General features: G+C 49.3%; 3 non-coding genes across 3 annotated transcripts; 1 reads left to right on the top strand and 2 right to left on the bottom strand.

Moving 5' to 3' along the window:
- Positions 1–3606: 3606 nt before the first annotated feature.
- On the bottom strand, positions 3607–3678 carry TRNAA-UGC. The gene has a single exon. It is a non-coding gene; the product is annotated as a tRNA-Ala (tRNA).
- Positions 3679–5283: 1605 nt separating this feature from the next.
- On the bottom strand, positions 5284–5355 carry TRNAE-CUC. The gene has a single exon. It is a non-coding gene; the product is annotated as a tRNA-Glu (tRNA).
- A 6149-nt stretch (positions 5356–11504) lies between these two features.
- On the top strand, positions 11505–11577 carry TRNAK-UUU. Its single transcript has one exon. It is a non-coding gene; the product is annotated as a tRNA-Lys (tRNA).
- Positions 11578–13516: the final 1939 nt, after the last annotated feature.

The following is a 13516-nucleotide window of genomic DNA, read 5'->3' as shown; positions in this document are numbered from 1 at the left end:
TGAATTCTAGGCATGGAAAACATGAGCTTAAGGAGGCAGAATTTTATTGCGCACCTGGGATTTTGTCCCTTAGAATCACTGGGGTCATTAGGGTTTGTCCTTTTGGTTTCACCTTTTCCTCCATCCGTCTCCCTCCTTTCTCTTTGTCTCTTGCTTCTTTTGTCCTTTCTCCTGTTCCCCTCCCAACACCAGGAGGGGTGTGCGTATGTGTCCCAGGTGAGTGCTCTGCAGCTCCCACTGTGGGATGTCCACCCAAAAATGTTGGGCTGAAATAGTGCTCAGGCAGTGATCCCCACCGGTGACCTGGGCCATCCTTTGGGCGAGAGCCCTCAGCCTGCCGTCCTCAGTCTCTACCCTGATTGGCTGAGCAGGGGGTTATTGACAGGGAGGAGACTCAGGTCCTTGTTGTTCTCTTTTAAGACCAAGTAAATAAGTCATAACCAGTTCTATGTTTGATGAATTTTGCTGCTTCTCTGCATTAATGGTCTCTGAGCAGTTCATGATTCTCTCTAACAATGCAATTCTCCTCAAATACTTGCTGAATATTTATTGTGCACTGTTGTTGGTCTGGAGCTCATCTGAGAGCACTTTATTCAGGTCATTCAGTGTCTGAAATTCAAGATCCGATGGTTAGTTTAAAAATCAGGGCTCTTGGGTCCTATTCCCAAATCTGCCAGTGACTGGCTGTGTGACCTAAGACAAGTCAATTCTCCTTTCTCAGCCTTAGCTTCTCCCTCTTTCATGTAGGGATAATAATGATCCGCTCCTACCTACCTCATGGTGGGTGGGGATCCATTGGCGAGTGTCACTAGGAGTAGTGTATAATATGCGGTGTCCTATCACATTTACTCAGAGCAGATTATGACATAATAGAATAGCTGAAATAGTCTATTTGATTTGTATTTTTTTATTTTGAAATTGTTAAGAGCAGCAATTACTTAGCTCAGACTGAAGCATCTTATCTAATGTTTGAGATCTAAGTGTCTCCTCTTTGTGTGCGATGAGACAATTTAACACACTGTGACAAACAGGAGATGCTTTTGTTTTGCAACAAAATATTTGTGCAAAGAACTTTCATCCCACTCGTTTTGATTTCGAGAAACAAACTGGTTTAGTCTGAAGGGGATTTTCTGACAGAAATGGTTTCAATGAAATTTCCCCACCATCTCGATTCCTGGGCTCTAGCCCTTTCTCTGGGTTTTTTTGGTCCATTAGAACAGGAGTCAGGACTGTTGGCTTCTCTTTCTGGCTCTGCCACCACCTTGCTGTGTAGGCCCTTGGGAAGGTCACGTCCCTTCTTTGTACTTCAGGCTTCTCCCCATCTGTCCAATGAGAACAGGGACAGTTCTCGAACTCTGGGCAGTCATTTTCAGCCGGGCCCCGGCAGGGATAACTAAAAATTTATATGGATATATATATATGTATATATAAAAAAGACTTTCATTCCTTAGGAACCGGTTCCCTATAAAAAGTTCTGATTTAAGGAATGTGCCACAGTATGTATTTTTTGTACCAATAGCGTTATCATGCGTCCGTATTTTCCCAGGAGGAATTTTTAAATTTTTAAATTTTAAAAATTCCTCCCAGACAGTGATTTAAGAACCAAAAAGCCTGACATGTCCAGGAAAATACAGGTGTATGTTAACCCTACCTAAAGTTCTTTTTAAAAAGATGGGCCTGAACTAGAAACGAATTCTGTTTTACATGTGTGGGTCCCTGCCACTCCCTGGGGCTGTGCTAGTGTGACCAGATGTCCTGATTTTATAGGGACAGTCCCAATTTTTGGGACTTTTTCTTATATAGGATCCTAATAACCCCCACCCCCTGTCCTGATTTTTCACACTTGCTGTCTGGTCACCCTACGGTGTGCACATGTGTGGGTTCCAGCTGCTCCCTGCCCCCCTCATTGAAGCAGGTGTGCAGGGTTACTGCCCTGGGAACTGCAGGCACCAGTGGACATGGGGCTGTCTGGAGGCAGGGCAGGGTCTGACTGGAGGTAGGGTCTGGCGGCAGGCAGGGCAAGGGGTGCGGGGCTGGCTGGAGACGGGGTGTGCGGGACTGGCTGGCTTCAGGCAGGGGGGTGCAGCAGGGGTTGGCTGGAGACAGGGCAGGAGGTGCGGGGCTGGCTGCAGGCAGGGCAGGAGGTGCAGGGCCGCTGGTGTAGGGCTGGTGTGGGCAGGGGGGTGTGGGGAGTTGGCTGGCTTCAGGCAGGGCCGCAGGGGGTATGACAGGGGTTGGCTGGAGACAGGGTGCAGGGCTGGCTGCTGGGGGTGTGGGGCTGGTGCAGGCAGGGTGTGCAGCAGGGGCTGGCTGTGGGCAGGGGGTGTGGGGCTGGCTGGTGGCAGGGGCTGGTGCAGGCAGGGCAGGGGGTGAGGGGCTGGAGGCAGGGCAGGGGGTGCAGGTACAGGGGGTACAGCCCACCCTGTACGGTAAGTGCCCCCTCCTCCCTCCGTCAGCACCGGGGTAGCAGCAGCAGCCCGGGGCTTGGGAGCTATTTAAATGGCCCAGGGCTCCCCTGCTTCCACTGCCCTGGCCCTGTAAATAGCTGAGGGAGCCCTGGGGAAGCTGCAGGGCTCTGGGGGCTATTTAAAGGGCCGGGGCGGTAGAAGCAATGGGAACCCTGGACTTTTTAAATAGCCCCCAGTGCCCCGCAGCCCTACCCCAGCCCTATCCCAGCCCCTGCTGGGAGCCCCAGGCCCTTTAAATTGCCCCCTGGGGAAGCCGGGCCACCCTGGTACAGCGCACCAGCTCTTGCCAGTACGCAGTACCAGGGCTTGGGCATGGGGCCCTCTTAGGGGTGGGGCCCGATTCAGGGGAATCAGGAGAATCGGCCTAAAGCTGGCCCTGTGTGGGGGTGGGGGTGGGGCAGGACTTGGTCCCATTCTGGGCCCCACCAAAAATTATACAAACCTGCCGCCCCGTCCAGCCCAACCTTCTGCTGATGCACCTCAGCCCACACCCGTGCAGGGTTTGAAGCTTCCATTGCTTAAACTCCAGGACACTGGGGGATTTCAGCTCCCCTTTGCCCACAGGGAGCTTTCACCCCACTCCCAGCCAGGTTCTTGTCCATGGGATCACTGTAGGGGGCTGGGTCCCGCTGGGTCTTTTCTCTCTCTGTGACAGGCCAGGGTGCAATAACTGGGGCATCTGAGCACCCAGGACCTTCTGTGGGGCTGCCATTCCCCTTCCCCTTCTGTGGTCTAATCAGTCACTGACTCCAGCCTTTTTTCTGTCCATCGTCAGCACCATCCCAAGCAAGCTGCACTCGCCTCAAAAAGACAGTGTCCCCTGCTGGGTGTACATCACTGACCTCCCTCCTCTCTGAGCACTGACTGCCCCTCTGTTTCCTGGCCTCTCAGTCTGTGCAGATGGGACCTTTTCCTCCAGTGCTGGAGGATTCGCCCTTCTCATCTACCCTTGTCCCAAGCAGCACAGCGGGTGGGAATCTTACATGTACTGAGGTGACTTAGGAGCAGGAAACCCCCCCTGACCTTCCATGCAATTGGCACTTGCCCCTCACTGAGCAGGATTGAAACTCCTGCAGGGAGATTGCTGGGCCACATCCCCTCTGGGCATGAGCAAAGCAGCAGGGTGAAAAAATCAACCTGGAGACACTGGGGATTGAACCCAGGACCTCATACATGCAAAGCATGTACTCTACCACTGAGCTACATCCCCAGATAGTCTTTGCTTGCTGTGGGTTACACCATGGGTAGGCAACCTATGGCACGTGCGCCGAAGGTGGCACACAAGCTGATTTTCAGTGGCACTCACAATGCCCAGGTCCTGGCCACCAGTCTTGGGGGCTCTGCATTTTAATTTAATTTTAAATTAAGCTTCTTAAACATTTTAAAAAACCTTATTTACTTTACATACAACAATAGTTGGTTATATATTATAGACTTATAGAAAGAGACCTTCTAAAAACATTAAAATTTATTACTGGCATGCGGAACCTTGAATTACAGTGAATAAATGAAGACTCGGCACAGCACTTCTGAAAGGTTGCTGACTCCTGGGTTACACTCAGAGCCCTCTTGTTTCCAGAGCATCCAGTGGCCTAAAAGCAGCATGGGGGACACATTCCCTGCTCTGAGGGCAAACCTGCTGTCCTGGAGATTGCTGGTTCTTAGGGTCACTTTGCAGCAGGGCCAGATTCGATGTGTGGGGCAGAGAGAGAGGGTGCCCTGGACTCAGGGTGCAGAGATACACTCAGGCCTCTCCCCGGCATTGGGTGGGGGGTGCTGCCACCCCCTGTTGGAAGGTAATGGGAGGGGAGGGGTGCTGTGAGTCTCTCAACACCTGACCCTGGTGGCAGAAGTGCTGTGGGGAGCTCCAGGTGTTTCTAGGATCTGCTCTTTCCACCTGCCTGTAAACTCCAGCTTTCCCCAGCACATTCACTGCGGTGCAATTGGGTCATTGTTTCCATGGCTGAGCAGCAAAGAATCACTCCCAGATTCTCTTCTATTGGTGGCAGGATTAGCCTGTGTCAGTGGTTAATGAGGTGGATCTAGTTGTAAATTGTTATTCATTCCCCACCTTGACAATTCATACAGTCCCTTTCCCATGCAGATTCCCAGCACCTCGGTGATCCTGGTAGCAGGGGTTGGGTCCTGAGATTTTCAGGGTTCTTCCCCCTCCACCTGGAGTGAACTCAGCTTTTCCCCCATCCCAGACAATCCATGAAATAACAACAGGGGCATAAAGAAAGAGGAGAGGGAACATCTCACGGCCAGGGCTGGATGTGCCCAGGGCCCCCTGCTTGTCCATTGTTTCCATGGAATTTGGCCTCCTGCTTTGCACAAGGGACAGAGAAAGATCTTGCTGTTCCTGTGTCTGTGCAAGGAAAATTGTGCTTCCCTAGGAAAGAGAGGCGGGAAATGGCCCCATGGTGGGACAATATCCTCAGGATTAAGACCTAAGGACTCAGGCTGAGAACTGATAGAACTCCATACATCTGGGATTTAACAAATTGTCTTTCATGGAGCAGGGCCAGTTCCAGTGTTTTTGGCACCCCAAGCGGAAAAAAAAATTAAAAAGCTGCAATCAATGGCAGCTCTACCTCTGCCGCTTTTGGTGGCAAGTCCTTCCATCTGAGAGGGACTGAGAGGGCCGAACTGCCGCTGAAGCCTCCCCTTTCCATTGACTGCCCCAGGGACCTGCTTGCTGCGCTGGTGCCTGGAGCCAGCCCTGCCATGGAGACACTGGGAAGATGGGGGAATCAGGAAAATAACATGGATTTGTTTACATTGCGAGTGAAGCTTTTCTGGTTTAAAGTCATTTTTCCCTGACTGGGAATTGAACCCAGGCCTTGGCAGTGAGAGTGCAAAATCCTAACCACTAGACCACCAGGGAGATGACAATATGGCTTTTCTTCTCACTTATACTACACTTTCTTAGGCTATTTTCTAGCCACTTTCTGAAACTGTTCCACTGTCCACTCCCTGAGGGGCTAAGAGCAGAGAACCCCTGTACTCAGGGTCACAACCTGAGACCAACCCAAGTCACTGAAACAAACTCAAATCATGCTTCCTCCAGCAGGATCACAGAGACACACAAAAAAAACCCATCAGGAACAATCCTCCTCTGCCTTCATTTACCCCATCGCAACCCTCTCAGCAGCCGAATCTTGCAGGAAGGACACGGAGCTGATAGGAGCTCTGGCACAGAGACCAAGGCAGGGGTGTTGCTCCCCCTGGGTGTGAGATGATCACATTCTGACTCCGTGTAACCGGGCTCTGAGCTTTGCCATCTTGTGAGTTCTGAGCACTGAGCCCCCCGGACCCTTTTGCTGGGAGCATGGGGATTGCACAACAGCTGCCAGACCTTTTCCCATCTCCTTGTCCTCCTCAGCTTCCCCAGACCTTCCCCACAAATGGTTCTATCAGGCGCTGGAGGGATCTAAGGACCTGCAGGTTTCCCGAACCCACCTCTTAAGGCAAACAGTGATTCCCTTCTCTGACACTCCTGGGCCTGGGCTTCTTTTGAGTTTTTCCCTAGGGGGCCTGACTCCCTGTGAAAATGTGAGTGTGGCATGTGGGGAACTCAGACTCTCCCCCACTAGATGAGTCCAACAGCACCTCCCCTTGGTGGGAGAATCCTAAATTCCACCCTCCCACCCTGGTTACTCTGACCAGCTGATGGTGGCAGCATGCTAAATCAACCCCAGCTCTCTGGTCTAGAAAGCAGCATCTAACCAGCCTTGTGACAGCTTTGTGACAGCCTTGTGACAGCTCCGGTTTGCTCGCTGGAGACATAACAAACCAGGAAAAAAGGCAAATGTCAGACAGGGAACCTCAGCTCACAAATAAACACCCTCAGGCTCCTTCTACACTGCGATTGGGCAGTTGACTGACTTTAAATCTAGCTAGCTCAGTTGGTAGAGCATGATGCTCTTAATCCCACCATCATAAATCCAAGCCCCATGGTGGGTGGTAGCAACAGCCCTTAGGTGTCACTCTTCTGCTAATAGTGACAGACCAAAATGAAACAAACTCTCCATGCTCTTCGGCAGGTTATGTTTCCTCCTCTCTCTTAGCTTCAGTAAAACATGAGGAGAGACCAAACTGACATTTGCACCCTCCGTTAAGAGAGGAATTTCTCCTCTTCCATTCTACCCCAGGCAAGAAGAGGGGATAATAACCATTTAACAGATGACTGCAGAGAGAAAAGTTTGGTCTTTATAAATAGGACGATGATCCATTGTTCTCCACGTCCACTGACGGTAGGACAAGAAGTAATGGGCTTAATCTGCATCCAGGGAGATTCACGTTAGATGTTGGGAACAGCTTTCTAACTCTGAGTGTAGTTAAGCTCCGGTATAGGCTCCCAAGGGTGTCTGTGGAGTCTCTGTCTTCGGAGGTTTTTAAGAACAGGTTGAACAAACCTCTGTCAAGGATACTCTACATATACTTGGTCCCATAGACAACCTGCTCTGGCTCTGGTTCCCTCCTTCTGCTCCCTGCCTGGGCCAGCTGCTGTGGGCACTTGACCTCACATGGCCCTGACGCATCGTCTCTGCTTGGCCCTGCCTCAGCAGTGAGGGCTGGATTTCATGACCTTTCCAGGGCCTTTGCAGCTGTACAGCTCTATAATTCGATGCCATCGCAATATAATATAAACAACAACAAAAGTGGAAACACCCCAATCTAACATCTAACAATTCAGCCTGAACTGACATTCCACAGCACAAAGTGACAACACGTAGGAGTGCAAAGCCCGACAATTCAGCACCATGCAAATGAACTCCCCATGGGGCAAAATGACGCACTGCAAAAGAGCGCAGCTCAAACCGATTCAACACAAGGCAGTGCAAAAACCATACAACACGGAACAATGCGTCAGAGTGCAAAGTGACACTGTGCAAAACAGCTCAGCGTGGAACAACGACACAGCACAAACCCACACAATAGAATCCTATAGAAAGGTAGGGCAGGGAGGGACCCCGAGAATCAGGGCCAAGTCTCCCTAGGCCACCCCTGACAGGTGTTTGAAGAACAGGGAAACAAAGGGCACCATGAACTTATGTTTTGTGGATGAGTCAAGAAAAGGGAGCAGCATTGTTCCCCTCGGGCAGCCCCTGTTCAATTCCAGATTAGAAAACAAAACTCTTCTGCAGGAATATCCAAAAAATGTTGTGTTTCACTTCACTTCATAAGTACAGTTGTGTGGCAATTAAATGATGACCTGAAAGTTTCATGAAAGTGTGGGAAATACGGACGTATCTGAGAAAAGGGCTTGGAATGAAGGAAGACAAAAAATTGATGGGTCGAGAGAACAGGCCCTGTTTCCCCCTGGTCTGGAGCGTCTCTCACAACTACTGGAATAGCAAAGCTAAGCAAATGGGGTTCTATTGTTCCAAAGGAGATTGAAGTGAGGCCATTTTCTCCGGATAGAATTAATGGTAATGTCAGGAGTGGGATTTGAAACCACGTCTCCATGCAGAGACCAGAACACCCAAGGGACTGGATAAAAAGAGTCTTATAACTAGCACTTTAGACCAGTCCACCATCCTGATACTACAAAGAATGTGACTTATCAACCCTAGTTTTCATTAATAGTTGATGAACTCTTTAGGGCGGTTGAGATGGCACATCTCTTTCAACTCCTAGAGACCTTCTACAGCACACACTCATCTGGACCTAAAGTTACACGTTTCCTGGAGCTCCATGAGTTCTGTGATGTTGTAATGGCCCTGCTCACATTTTAAGTGAACAAAAGATGGGTGCTGGCATTCTGAGAAAGTAATGGTGAACCTCAAAATCCTGCCCTGGGGGCCAGACAGTTAAGCAACCAGCACCCACAACCTCTACCATGATAGCATCCTGTCTGGGAACAACTCCCTGATCAATAGCTGGGGTGTGAAATCCTCATTTCTGTGTTGTTCTATCACTGTAGTCCCTACTTTCTTATTGCTTGTCTGTATAATCTCTGTCTGGTGCTGTGATTCTTTCTGTCTGCTGTACAATTAATTTGTTGAGTGTAAACCAATTAAGGTGGTGGGGTATAATTGGTTAGATAATCATGTTACAGTATGTTAGGATTGGTTAGTTACATTTCAGTAAAATGATTGGTTAGGGTATAGCTAAGCAGAACTCCAGTTTTACTATATAGTCTGCAGTCAGTCAGATGGGGAACTGGAATTATGTTTTGCTAAGGGGGGGAATAGGAACAGGGAAGGGGAACAGGGACACAGGCAAGGCTCTGTGGTGTCAGAGCTGGGAAGGGGGACACTGAGGAAGGAAATTGGAATCATTGCTTGCTGGAAGTTTTCCCCAATAAACATTGAATTGTTTGCACCTTTGAACTTTGTGCATTGCTGCTCTCTGGTCATGCGAGAAGGACCAGGGAATGGGAGAGTGTTGGGATAAACTCTCTAACAAGTACGTCTTTCAGGGTGTGAAAAACCCCAGAACCAGTATAATTAAGCTGACCTAAGCCATGGTTAGATAGTGCTAAATGAAAGGAAAGATTGTTCTGTGAATGTAGCTATTATAGGGATGGAAAACCCCTCCCCTCACTGTAGCAATGGTCTTCTCCACAGTGCTATAGCAGCATTTTAAGTGTAGCCAGCCTCAGAGCAAGACCAGATCTGGCTCCAGTTTGGCTCTGTAGATGCTCAGGCACTAAGACAACAGTAATGACAATATACTAATGCGTCTGTAGCTGGCAGGATTAGAACCTGCGTGGAAAGACCCCAGTCAATTTCTAGTCCATTGCATTAAAAAGGGGTAGTTGATTATTTTATCAAGAGCCAAATTTCTTGGTCAAGGTCTAGTCAATGTCTAAACACCAGAGAAAATAATAAGAAGTATATAGAAAGATTTTGCAGTCACTATGGGCATAACTATGACGATTGTTTCATGTTTCACTCTATATATTTGGCACCACTGCCTTTCCCTTTAGTCTTATAGTTTACCAAGGGTAAAACTAAATATCTCTTCAGATACAAGGGAGTGTTTATGTTCATTCCTGCGAGCTACACAGGGGTTTGATGTAGCTGCTTTCAATCCTCCAGCTCTGCCGGGACAAGTAACATTTCAAGGTGTCACTGAACTGAAGAGGGGAGATCATTTTTTGACAAGTTACGCCTCCTCTTAAAAGTGTTTGTCTGGCTGGCAGCCCTGGTTCCCAAGTCTCTCCTGAGGGAAGAAAGTTTCTGTGCAAAATACTAAAACTTTTAACAGAGAGGAGGGAAAGACGATGGCCACATGATGGGGCCAGTATGTACCACAACATGGTTCTTTTATGTGGGATGACTCTGAACACTGACTGATCTCCACTCCCTTGTGTTTGAAGAGATGTTTAGTTTTGTACTTGGGAACCTATAAGGCTGAAGCAATTTTATGGATGGTGACACTATGATTGAAGGGTTATTTAATGTTGTAAAAATTGTTAAAAACACTGAGCTTAAACTGGAACTGCCTGTTATTAAAGGCTGGTTTCCCCATGTCAGTTCCATAAGGTCTGCTAGAAACACCCTGGCTTCTCTCCTGCCTTGGTGGGAACTGGAGGGAATCGTCCCCTGCTGCGCTTGGCTCCAGGCTTGTTTTTCTGGGGAGGGGACGTGGAATTGATTTGTTTGCTGTTGAGAAGGGAGCCAGGCCAGTTCTCAGGGAACGAGAACTCCCAGCATCTGCCCAGCCCAGGCTGCTGCCCTGTCCCAGCCTCTGTTCCCCTGGGGGCCCTGCGTGTTTGACTCTAGAGCAGGCCGGGAGCAGCAGCTGAGGCAGAGGACAGCCTGGACCAGGCAGATGCTAGGAGCAGAGCACCAGAGGCCTCTACTGGCTCCCTCCTCAACAGGAAACAATCAGTCCCCACCCGCACCCCAGGACAGCAGGCTGGAGCCAAGGGCAGTGCCCAGTGGGGGTTTCTCTTTTTCCTATTCCTGGGGTGAGCAGGGACCTGGGGGTGTTTCTAGTAAAGCAGTTGGAACTGAATTGGGGAACCAGCTTTTAATAACAGTCAGCTCAAGTTCAGACTAATTTTGTTACAATTTTCTTTATAATGTAAAATAATTCAAAAGTAAACGGGCAGGAATGATTGTAACTCTTTTCTCCTGGGCATAGAAAGAAACGGCTTTTGGGCTTTTCATGATACGGGAGTCAGGTTCATTCACTGTTCAGAAGCAATGTGCTCAGAAGCCTATTGTGTTTCATTTCTTAGGTTCTGCTGCCATCGTGTGACCATTTGCTTCCCCTCCTTTCTGTCCAAAGCGCAGAGCCCAGTCCCTCCAGGGAGAGAACATCTTTCTTCTTTCCTTCCTCAACAGCCCCCTTCCTTGGAGAGCCTCTTGCTGGGGTCTGGGTGGGGAACAGCCGTTTCTGAGGATTAATTTCACACCATATTTGGTGTTGATATATAGATTTTACAGCCAGATTAGATACCTCTGCTTTGACCTGATTCAGAACAGAATCCAGAGAACTTTATCCAGTGACTCCTACAACCACCCCAAGATCTTCTGGCTGAACGAGGAGGATTCATTCAGAAAGTCATCGTGTTTGGATGTAAAGGTATGAAATGATGGGGAAATTGGCCCCTCTTTCAAGTTTAAATGTTGTAACTTCTACATCTAGACCGGGGTGGCCAACCTGAGCCTGAGAAGGAGCCAGAATTTCCCAATGTAACTGCCAAACGTGCACCTTTGTATGCAACTGCTGAGTCAGTTGTGAACCTTCCCATCATTATCATTATCCCTTCGAAATGATGATGGTGATGGACACTTGGCTCGATATCCCAGTGTGCCCTGGACGTCTACAGGCTGCATTAGCCAATCCAACCATTTGGCACTTGCAGATGGGCACCTCTGTATTGTGCCTGAGTCTTGTACAGCTATGAAAGTCTGATAGATGCCAATATTTTCCCATCTTTTTAACCTGCACTAATACCAGGCCAGGCCAGGGCTGGGAAGAGAGAGAGAGAGCAGCAGGTTTCCCCTATTGTGGCCATCTCGCTTTTTCTTGACTAGCTTCACCTCTGCACCAACCTGCACTTTTCCTATGTGAGCCTGGCTAGCTCAGTTGGCAGAGCATCAGACTTTTAATCTGAGGGTCCAGGGTTCAAGTCCCTGGTCAGGTAATAAACTTGTCACTGTGGTTGGAACAGTCTGACTTTCTGGAGTCTTCTTTGGTGTTACTCTCTCTCTTCAGGATTTTCCTTTCCTAAGAAGGGCCTTTGTGTGGGGGGGATTGAAGGAGCAACTTCCTGACATCCCCTCTGTCCTTGCAGCCTGGAGGAATAAAGGCCTCTGGGCATAGAGCATGTTCCTCCCCTGCACGCACAAACACAGAATATCCCTAAGGAATTAGAATCACCTGCTGCCTTCCCCTGTCCTGCTGCATCCCCAAATGAAGATGCTCTTCAGCCCAAACCCATGTCCCCTCTACTCCCAGTGCCCCTCAGACCCAACCCTCAGTCCCTCCTAGGCTCACTGCTCCTCACTCCCAACTGGAGCCTTCTCCTCAATCCCAACCCACAGCCCCCTCCTATTCCCAGTGCCCCTCAATCCCAACCCACAGGCCCCTCCTCCTCACACTGCTCCTCAATCCCAACCCACAGCTCCCTCCTTCCCTCCAGCAGCAGGTGCTTCAGACCCCCTCAGGAAGATTTTCTTGCAAGGTTTCGTGTATGAGTCTGCATGTGGATTTTACAATATGTTGGAAGTAGGTTGGGTTGCTTGCCGAAATGATCACTTGTGGCTGGTGTTGGATTCCCAGTCTCCTTGTTATTGGGGCAGGAGAAACAAAAGGTTGTTATCCTTGTTGTGTGAATCAAGGACTCAACCCTGGGTGCAAACTAAATGAGCTGCCCACAGATTCTGGCAGCCACAATAAGCATTTGGTGCAAGAGCTCAGACCTGTCCCTGTCCCAGAAGGAGGGGGTCATCCGTGTGGGGCTTGGACCACTGACCTATCAGCTCTTAACTCCCAAACTTTCAGTAACTCTATCATCAGTGCCAGTGAGTGTAATTTAAACCATAAGAAAAACCACACTGGGCTAGACCAAAGGTCCATCTAGCTCTGTATTTTGTCTTCTGACAGTAGCCAATACCAGGTGCTCTAAAAGCATCTCAACAAGGCACCACTGGGAGTTGAACCCAGCATCTCCTGTTTACAAAACAGGTACTTTAACCACCTAAACCATGGTGCCTGCCTGTGACTAACATGCAGTGTCTGCTCACACCTGACTCCTTACATCTCCACCTGGGCCTGACAAGCTTTGCTTGTGTTTGGATTCTGCAAAGCAGAGGAGCAGGTGACATTTTCCTTGCAAGCTGTCTGTGTGTGTGAATCTTTGGCCAGGTCTCCACTACAAAGTTATTTCAGCAGAATTATATTGCTCAGGTGTGTGAAAAACACACAACGCTCCCTCGGTCAGCAGCTTGTGGCTGGTGCACACACTGCAATGCCACGTCTGGCGACAAAACTGCCCTGTTTTGGTGACAAAATAAAACCACTTTGATGAGAAGCCTAGAGCTTTTTCCAGCAAACTTGAATTGGCAGAGTGTCACTATTGTGTCATACAGGAGGCCTGTGATATGCAGGGGGTCAGATTAGATGCTCTAATAGTCTCTTCTGGCCATAAAGTCGACTAATTTCTGAAAAACTGAGTGTAGCATTGGGAGCAGCGTCTGATGTTTTCCTGTCTAGCCGGCTTGCTTCCTAGAACGAACGCTCCTTGAGTGGGGTGACCACAGGGAGTAGCTCAAACCTCCAAAGTGCCTGGCCAGGGGCAGGACATTAGCACAGCAAGGGAGTGGTGTGGCAGTGACATCACAAAGGCCTTTTGCAGGACCTCAGACTATTGGTCAAAGGTGGTGGGGAGGTGGTGACCTCACAGAGAGATGCTGACATCAGGCAGGCAGGACAGGGGCGAGGGGCCAGGGAAACCTCAGAGACCCCTGTGGCTTTGCTTCAGCAAGTCTCCTTCTCCAGGTCTTTCTTTGAGGACAGAGAGTATTCGGGTTCATGTACGTGAGCACCAGGAGGAACCTCTTTTGAGTTTCTCCTTCCCTTTT

Source organism: Mauremys mutica, unplaced genomic scaffold, assembly GCF_020497125.1.
Source record: "Mauremys mutica isolate MM-2020 ecotype Southern unplaced genomic scaffold, ASM2049712v1 Super-Scaffold_100342, whole genome shotgun sequence".
NCBI lineage: Eukaryota > Metazoa > Chordata > Testudines > Geoemydidae > Mauremys > Mauremys mutica.
The sequence above is the reverse complement of the archived record's forward strand: the minus strand, read 5'-3'. Positions and strand labels throughout refer to the sequence as shown.